Here is a 9,143-nt window from a genome sequence, read left to right as displayed (position 1 = left end):
TGGTGCTTTAAAAAACAGTCACTTTGGAAAACATGGCACCAAGACACTGAGGTCAGGATCACTCACCCACTGTTCTCCAATTTAGCCAGACTGGGGCCAGTTAATTATCTTGGAGAAACAATTCCCAGATTTTTCTTTTTTTCAGCAAGGATATTTTTCCCCTAGTGGGAATGATTTTGATGGGTGGTTGAGCATTTTACTGTGCACTAAAATCTAATTTTGTTCCCTGCCATTGGGGGTAACATAAGCTCTATTTCCCTGCACTGAGGATGGAAGGCGTCAGAGTGACGACCTGGCCAATTTCCCATTGATCCTATCCTTGTCAATGGGACAGAGTGGGGAGGGAGAACTGACCTATAGAAACCTTTGGCTCGGTGCCTTCCAAAGTCAGGGTGTTAGTTTTCAGGCTCTGCCAGATACCATGGCCAAGGCCAAGGGTGCTCCATCAAATCTATCCATTTCAATTAAAGGCTAGAGAGTTGGGAAGTAAAATAATCAATTTTGCAAGTGGAACTCAATCATCCTGTCGACACTTTATCTTTGCTCCGGATATACTTGTGCAGGATATGTTTAATACGACTCTCATGATTATTCACTGATGACACTTCTGGTTAGAGATTGATCAAAGCTACTTTGTAAAAGTTAACAAACTAAGGTAACATGGCCAAAATTTTATGTATATATATATATATATGTGTATATGTGTAATATGGGTGTGTATGTGGTATACAAAACTTACTGCCAAAGAGCTTCTTGTTCAATTTTGAAAGATATCCATGATCAAATGCCAAGTTCTTGCCAAGTCAGCTAAATCGTTACTTGCTGTATATCCAATGCTTCAAATTTGTTGATTACATCCTTTCCACATCCCCTACAAAGATACAAACTTTTACTACTGTGTTTTCCTTCAATAATGATGTTTTGAATCTTCACTACCTCTCAACACAATGCTTTGATCATTTATTGAACAATTATTGTATGCCAGGCAGTGTATTTGGCAATCTGCATACATTAGCTAGTTTGATCCTTATATCTTTGGAATAGATATAACTTCTAACAGATAATTGTACTCTTATGTATCCCATTGAATTGGCATTAGTTTTTATACTGTTCTTGTCGAGAAGGGATCAATTCAGTGAAGGCAAGGACTGGGTGTACCTTCCCCACCCTCTAGCACCTAGCAGTAGGTATCTGTTTTTTAGACACTGGACAAAAGGTAGCTCAGAGAAATGACATCTAAAAGAAGGAAAAAAAAAATTAAGTAATCCCCACATTTGTAGGAAACTCTTTCTGGAGGGTTTCCAGGCCATAGTGAAGGAAGAGGGAACCCAAATGGAGCCCTTGGCCTGCCTGAGTGAAGGAATCGGAATCAAGAGTTTGGGGAGGCTGAGACAGCTGGGACTTATAGGGCAGTACTCAAAAGATTATTAAAGAGGAGATGAGCTCATGGAGAGAAGGGCTGTAAAAGAGACCTCGGGAGACATATAGAGGGTCTTTGTAAAGTCTCCACCTGGCTGCTGATCAGTGCATGCATGTCCAGAGGTTGGGGAAAGAACCACTTGAAAGGAACAGTTGTAACAAGCCCCAGAGTTCACAGAGGGCTACAAACAGGTTGTGCTTTCAACAGCCAGAGTAAAATATATAACATAATATAAACCTTGAAAATACATGTGGCATTGAGAACACCAAAACAATATTCCCTCAGTCATGGGCTAAAGTAGCTCCACAGTAAAAACGCTGCCCTAAACCTGCTTAACAAAGCTAAAAAGCAAACCTTGAAAGTATGAAATGAGTTTCACGTAAACTATCTGTACCCCAGAACAAAAAATATATTTAAAGAAATATGATAACTTTCAGCACCTGGTAAAATAAAATTCACGGTGCCATCCTTCTACTAAAAAATTAACAGACATGCAAAGAAGCAGAAAAAAATATCCTTCATAACGAAGAAGAAAATCAACTCACAGAAACAGAGTTAGAGATTACATGGATGATACAATAGTAGGTAAAGTAATTAAAACAGCCAAAATGAATATATTTCATTATGTTCAAGAAGGTAGAGGAGAATATTCATATATTAAGAAAGATGTGGAAGATAAAAAAGACTTAAACCGAACTTCTAGTGAAAAAATATATACAGTATTTGAAGTTAACATTGGATTAAACACTGAAGAACAGGTTAATGAACTTGAAGAAGCAGTCATACATAGTATCCAAAATGAAATGGAAAAAGAGAAAATACTGAAACAACATAGCAACAACAGCGCTGTGGGAAATACTTTAAGAGGCATAATATACATGTAACTGGAGTCCCTGAAAAGGGAGGAAGATCATATTTAAAAATTTCCAAATTTGATTAGTACTCTGAAACTACAGATTTACAAAGTTCAATAAACCACAAACATAAAAATCATGAAGAATATTATACCAAGAGCCATTGTACTCAAATTGTTGAAAGATAGAGGAAATCTTAAAGCATCCACAGAGGGAGGAGAGGGCATTGTATCTAAAGAAGAAAAAAGATTACGAATGAAATCAGAAACAGGGCAAGCTAGAAAATAGTGATGCAATACCATCAAATTACTTGTGAGTGCAGAGGAAGAAGGGTGTATCAACCAAGAATGCTATATCAGATGAATATATCTTTCAAAAATGAAGGCAAAATGAAGCCACTTTCCGATAGACAAAATCTGAAATAGTCCATCAAGAGTGGACGTGAAGTACATGAAAAAGTAAAGAAATTCTTTCAAACAGAAGAAATATACCATATGGAAATTAGAGTCTACACAAATGGAAGAAAGATCTCCTGAAACATGAATATATGGATAAATATAAAAGATGCTTTTGCTTATTTTTAAAAAATCTTTAAAATTTTTGATACTTTAAAACAAGTTTTAAGAAATGATTATGTGGTTTATAAATGTATAGCACTAAAATGTATGGCAACCATAGCACACAGGCCAAGGAAGGGAAAATAGAATACTTCCATAAGATGAAAGATCACTACTATGAACAGTAAAGCAGCCACTAAAGACAAAATAGAAAGGGATATTGCCAATAAGCAAATAAAGGAGACTATTTGAATTTTTAAAAGTATTCAGTCCAAGAACACACAGTGTTCTCCCTGTTTCTTTGTCTATTAAAATTTTATCTCTATCTGTTTCTGCTCCAGAATATGAGGCAAACACCTACTCATCCCGCAAGGATCAGCTCAGCCACCACCTACTCTGGTGAGTTTCCTATGACCTTCATGGTATACATGCTTTTAGAAAAATAATTTTTTATGACCATCATATTGTTTGTTTCCATGTTAACTCCTTAGTAGACTTTAAGTTCTTAAGAACAGAGGCAATTTATTTTCATCTTCATTTTCAGCAAAATAGTGTAACTCTTCCCCACAACAAGTCCTTAATAAATATTTATTAAATGAATGAAGAGACTATAGCCGATGCTTTTATTATTGCTAAATTACCTTTTGGGTCTTGCCATCTAAAGCAGACTTACCTTGCTAGCACCTGGTGACTCCCTAATTCTAAAATAATCTTTTGAAAGACTGACAAATCAGGTTAAATAATACTTATACTTATTACTCTTGAGGTTGTTAAATATTTCTAGTAAAATAATAAGACTAGATCCAAGAAGAGTTCATGGTAACTAGTTCCAAGAAAACTCCAAGATATCTTTGAGAATTTCTACTATTAATATGATCTATGAACTCCTTTCCTGTCAATAGTTTACAAGGTTCCACTCAAATTATTCCTTCTTATAAAGTCTTCCTAGTTTCCCAAAATAGAAATAATGTTTCACCTCTTCTGAACTCCCCTGATCCTTCACATATCCACTTGACCATCAGGCATAGAACTTTTAGATATAAACTAACACTGTGTGCTTAACTCTCTTCGTAGACTATGAGCTCCTTTTAATTTATCCATCTGTTCGTCCTTCTCTGGAGCATACTGACATATTCAGCATATGTTCAATTACTGTCTTAAAGAAATGAATGAAGAATTCAGAGTACAATATGTACAATCTGATAAAGTTTGTCACAACTAAATGGAACAGTGGCCATCGACTGAACTAAAATTTATACAGGGAGAAACTGAGGCTTAGAGGAAAACAGCAACAAAGTGTCTTTGCAAAATGGTTTTTACAAATCAATTATCTATAATACTAATTTTATGAAATTTTAAAGGAGGTATTTTACTTGAGATTTCTTACTAAGAGATCAAAATTCTACTTTTACTTCTTGTTTTGTTTTCTTCTTAAAAATACTTTTGGAAATATTGTTAGAGATCCATAATGTTTATCAACTCACAAGTCATTCCATTATTGATTCACTCCTCTATTCTTTCAATAAGTGTTCACTGAGAATTATCCATGTGCAAGTCAGGGCACCACCAAAGGATGAATAGACAAAGACTGATAAAAATCACAATTCCTGCCCTAACTGGGCTTCTGGTGATAGAAAAGACCAACATAAACAAAACGTTAGTGGAATATAACTAAATGAAATAACATATAAATTATTAAATAAATAATTTATTAATAATAACATAAAAATAAACTAAATAAATAACATAAATGAAAGGTGGAGGCATGTATACACAAAGGGTGCCTATCCAGAAAAAAAGTGAAGAGCAGAAAAGGCACACCTGAAATAAAACCTTGTGGGTGGGGGCAAGCAGGGAGGAGAGGAGAGTGTATGTTGGTAGAACAAGTACAATACGGCAGCGTCAAGAGATGTATCTGCACATTTAAGTTAAAGACAAAAAACTGCTTAACAACAAATTCAACTTTATTCTGAAGACAGAGAATCACTGAAGTGTTTTAAGTGAATGACATGTTTATATTTGCAGTAACAGAATGTCAGTGAGTTGTATAGCGAATGTGTTGGAGAAAGTACAACTCCAATGAGAAAGATAATGAACTTGCATTGGGACTCATTTTCCTTACCTAGAGAATGAGAGGAAATCAACAGAGGATTCCTGAGGCTAATAATCTATGATTTTCTAACTGTGGCATCTCCCCTTTGACACAGTCTGAGGGATCTCAGGCATGGCATTTGCCTCTAAATTTCATCATCTCTAAAATGAGGAATTTGGGCAAGGCGATCTCTGAGGTCTCCTTCCACACAGATAATCCATGATCCTAAGGCCACTTTCTTCCTCTCAGGTAATAACAAAAGTGTCAGAGTATATAAAACAATATTCAATAATTTTGCAATTAAAAAAATACAGGAAGATTGCACTCAGATGTCTACTCATCTCCAGCAATTAGAAAGTAATTATACTGCAAGTTTTTAAAAAGTCTCCCCAAACTTGATGGCTCAGCAAAAACTATTAATTGAAACTAAAAATAAACATGGAATCCTCTTCATGTTCCCCTCTTCTTCTACCCTAGTGTGATATCCCCAGGGAGCCCCTCCCCATTTCAGCAAGTAAGAAAATATGTAATTGCCCTTTCCATTGTTGATTCTTTATTAGAATCATGTGTCTTGCTTGAACAGAAAACTCTATGGGTGACTGAGGGCTCCCGGTGCCCACTGAGTAATTAAGCATGGGATTATGAAAGTTGGAATTGCTTACTCCTGCCCTGGAGCTCCTGGAAGACCACTGCAGCTGACCCTAAATTGGATGGTATATACATCATTGGCCAATGAGAAAGGAAATGTAAATTGGAATTCAGAAGTCCAGGCTATGGAGCAAGGCTTCCTTGGGTTCAATCCAGCTCCATCTCTAAGAGTATGATCTTGGGAAAACAGACAAACTTGTATAAGACTCAATCACTCCTTTAAAATAGGGATAATAATGACAACATTATTATAATCTTTTGATGAATAGAAAATAAGATACTTAGTTCCCTCTTTTAACTGCATCTTTCTGCAACTGATCCCTCTCATCCAGCTCAGCTTTTTCTTTTTACTATGACACTATCTTCCAACATACCATATACTGCACTTACTTGTTATTTTTTATGCAGGTTTATTTCTCCACCGCCATGAAGAATATGGGATCCATGAGGGCAGAGCTCTTTGTTCTGTCTGATGATTATCCCAAATGCCCAAAATATTTCCTGGCACATAGTGGCAACTTGATAAACAGTTGTTAAATTTATTAGCTAATTAATTAATTAACAGTAAATTTGGACATTACCATCCAATGAATGCTAGGTTAATTTATAGTCATTGATATCACCATCATCATCATCAAATTCTGTGTAACTGGCATTTTTGGTACTTATCAAGAATTGCCTTATTGAGGGGCGCCTGGGTGGCTTAGTCGGTTAAGCGTCCGACTTTCGCTTAGGTCATGATCTTGCGGTTCGTGGGTTCGAGCCCCGCGTCGGGCTNAAAAAAAAAAAAAAAAAAAAAAAAAAAAAAAAAAAAAAAGAATTGCCTTATTGACTTATTTTATTTCTTCACCATTGATGGGATTGGTGGTTACATTTGCAAGAGATGATTAAATCAGATTTGGGTCCTCTGGACTCAGCGTGGTTGATTGCCTACTCGGCCAGGCACTGTGCTACAGGCTGGGAGATGGACAAAGGGAGATCTAATTCCTAGCCTTAGATGCTTACAAACATGGTAGTGATTATTATCTTGCATAATGAACTGAATGGGAGGCCTCTAATGAATTCATTCCTTATCTAATTATATCACCTGTGAAACACACACACACACACACACACACACACACACACACACACACACACACACACGGATAAATGGTTTCTTCCCCTCCTTCCCCAGTCCAGGAACTACATGGAGAACCTAGGGAGATTTTCATGGGTTGGAAGATGGGAATAAACAGGGGACCATGAAAATCACTGTGGCAACTTGTTAAATAGGGAAGGACCTGCACCAAGAAATTCTGGCTCAGTAGGTCTGAGGTAGGGACCAGAAATCGGCATTTCTAAAAGCATCTCAGATGATCCTTTCCCAGTTGGACTGCAGACTATACATGGAGAAACACAGACTTAGAGGGAATATTTCATCTGGGAAACAATGATCAGAGCATGTGATAGCTTTGGGATTCTGTGTACAGTGCTAGGAATCATGAATAGTGTTTGCCACGGGACAGGGAGGCTGAAATATGCATCACTGCTGTTAACAGGGGCCATGGCTAAGGAAATGACTGAGAAAAAAATGGGGAGAATCCAGGAATTCTCAGGAGACAAAGGATGCTCTTCCTAGGTCGACAAACTTGCTCTGAATATCAACTTTGAAAATGGCAGACTTACTTCTGAGAACAACCCTGGCAATCTCATGGCCCTGAAGCTCCTTCCCCCTCACTCAGTGCTTCCTGAGAAGCAGGGACATGGCCTGGGGTAAACTGAGACAACAGCTGGTCAGTGGCATGGCTTTCTGTTTGTCTGATTTTATTTTTAGTCTCTCTCTCTCTATGTAGCTATGTATGTATGGATGGATTAACCGATTTGTCTATTTGAGGAGCAAAGGGTAGAAATGGGTCCTTTAGAGACAGACACTGATGAGGACTAGGCAGACTTGCCTCCAAAAATTCCACATATAAAAAATAACACAGAAGTTTCCTGAAAGGCCTGGCCATGGAGTCCCCAATTTAAAAACAGAAAAACTGAGTTCAGGGAGACGAAAATACAGAAGATGGTCTTAGAGCTTGGTCTCCTAACCAGTTCCTTGTTTGTTTGTTTTTTTCCTACCACCCAAACACAAAGAAGGAGAAAATATGAAAAACAGTGTATTTTACACTGAGATACCACCTCACTCCAGTCAGAGTGGCTAAAATGAGCAAATCAGAAAACTCTAGATGCTGGCGAGGATGTGGAGAAACGGGCACCCTCCTACACTGTTGGTGGGAATGTAAACTGGTACAGCCCCTCTGGAAAACAGTGTGGAGGTTCCTCAGGAAACTAACAATGGAACTCCCCTATGACCCAGCAATAGCACTGCTAGGAATTTACCCAAGGGATACAGAAATGCTGATGCATAGGAGCACATGTACCCCAATGTTCATAGCAGCACTCTCCACAATAGCTAAAACATGGAAAGAGCCTAAGTGTCCATCAACAGATGAATGGATCAAGAAGATGTGGTTTATCTATACCATGGAATACTACATGGCAATGAGAAACAATGAAATCTGGCCATGTGTAGCAACATGGATGGACCTTGAGGGTGTTATGCTGAGCGAAATAAGTCAGGCAGAGAAGGACAAATATCATATGTTTGCACGTATAGGAGGATTAGGAGGAACTTGACGGAGGAACAAGGGGGAGAAGAAGGGCGGAAATGGTGGGGGAAAGGGAGAGAGGCAAACCATGAGAGACTCTTGAATGCTGACAAAAACTGAGGACTGATGGATGTGGGGGGGAGGGGGATGGACATGGAGGAGGACACTTGTGGGGATGAGCACTGAGTGTTATGTGGAAACTAATTTGACAATAAACTATTTGTAAAAAAAAAAAAATAAAAAATAAATACAAATAAATAAAAAAAAGAAAAACAGTGTATTTTAGAACATGCAAATACTAGTTGTAAGCTAGTAAATTATGAACACTTTTATCATTTCAGATGCAAAATTACTCAGGTTTCAACACTGATCTGTAATTTTCTAAAATAAAAAATAACAAAATAACAAAAACAAAACAAAAAAGGATGACTCTGAAGAGAAGTTCAAGTGACTCTAATTGCCAGAATCTATTTAGCCGACATATAAAAATCAAGACTCTCATTCCAACCAGATTATTTTCAACTGTCATAATTAATAAAATGCATAGATTAAAAAATTAAATATGTCATAAAATATGCATGGACAGCAATAAAATATTTAAATTCTCAGTGTGGCCACCAACCACAATGTTCATATTTATGCATTTATTTGTTACATATTTGTTGACTACCTACTATGTGTCAGGGCTATTAAAAGCTCCAGAGATAAAATCTTGAATAAGAAGGATAAAGTCTGCCTTCAAGGAACATTCATTCTAATGGAGAGTAGGGATAACAATGAGTAGTGTCAGGTGACAGGAAGAGTGCTGGAGCTAGAGGGTGATTGGGTCCTATTTTACAGAGTGGAGTCAAGGAAGTTCTCTTGCAGGAAATGGCTGGATATTGACTGAGTTGACTGCAGAGAGCCAAGAATGGATGGGATGCCAGTTAGGTGGGA

General features: G+C 37.4%; 1 long non-coding RNA gene across 1 annotated transcript in view; it reads right to left on the bottom strand.

Annotated features, from left to right (window-relative positions):
• Positions 1-765: 765 nt before the first annotated feature.
• The window catches only part of LOC144224485 (uncharacterized), an 85,249-nt gene continuing 76,871 nt past the window's right edge, over positions 766-9,143 (bottom strand). The window contains exon 3 of the long non-coding RNA XR_013333058.1: positions 766-871. This is a non-coding gene — a long non-coding RNA (uncharacterized LOC144224485). The remainder of the gene's footprint in view (positions 872-9,143) is intronic.

This window comes from Crocuta crocuta, unplaced genomic scaffold (genome assembly GCF_008692635.1).
Source record: "Crocuta crocuta isolate KB4526 unplaced genomic scaffold, BGI_CrCroc_1.0 scaffold152, whole genome shotgun sequence".
Taxonomy (NCBI): Eukaryota; Metazoa; Chordata; class Mammalia; order Carnivora; family Hyaenidae; genus Crocuta; species Crocuta crocuta.
Note: the sequence above shows the minus strand (reverse complement) of the source record. Positions and strands in the feature narration are given on the sequence as shown.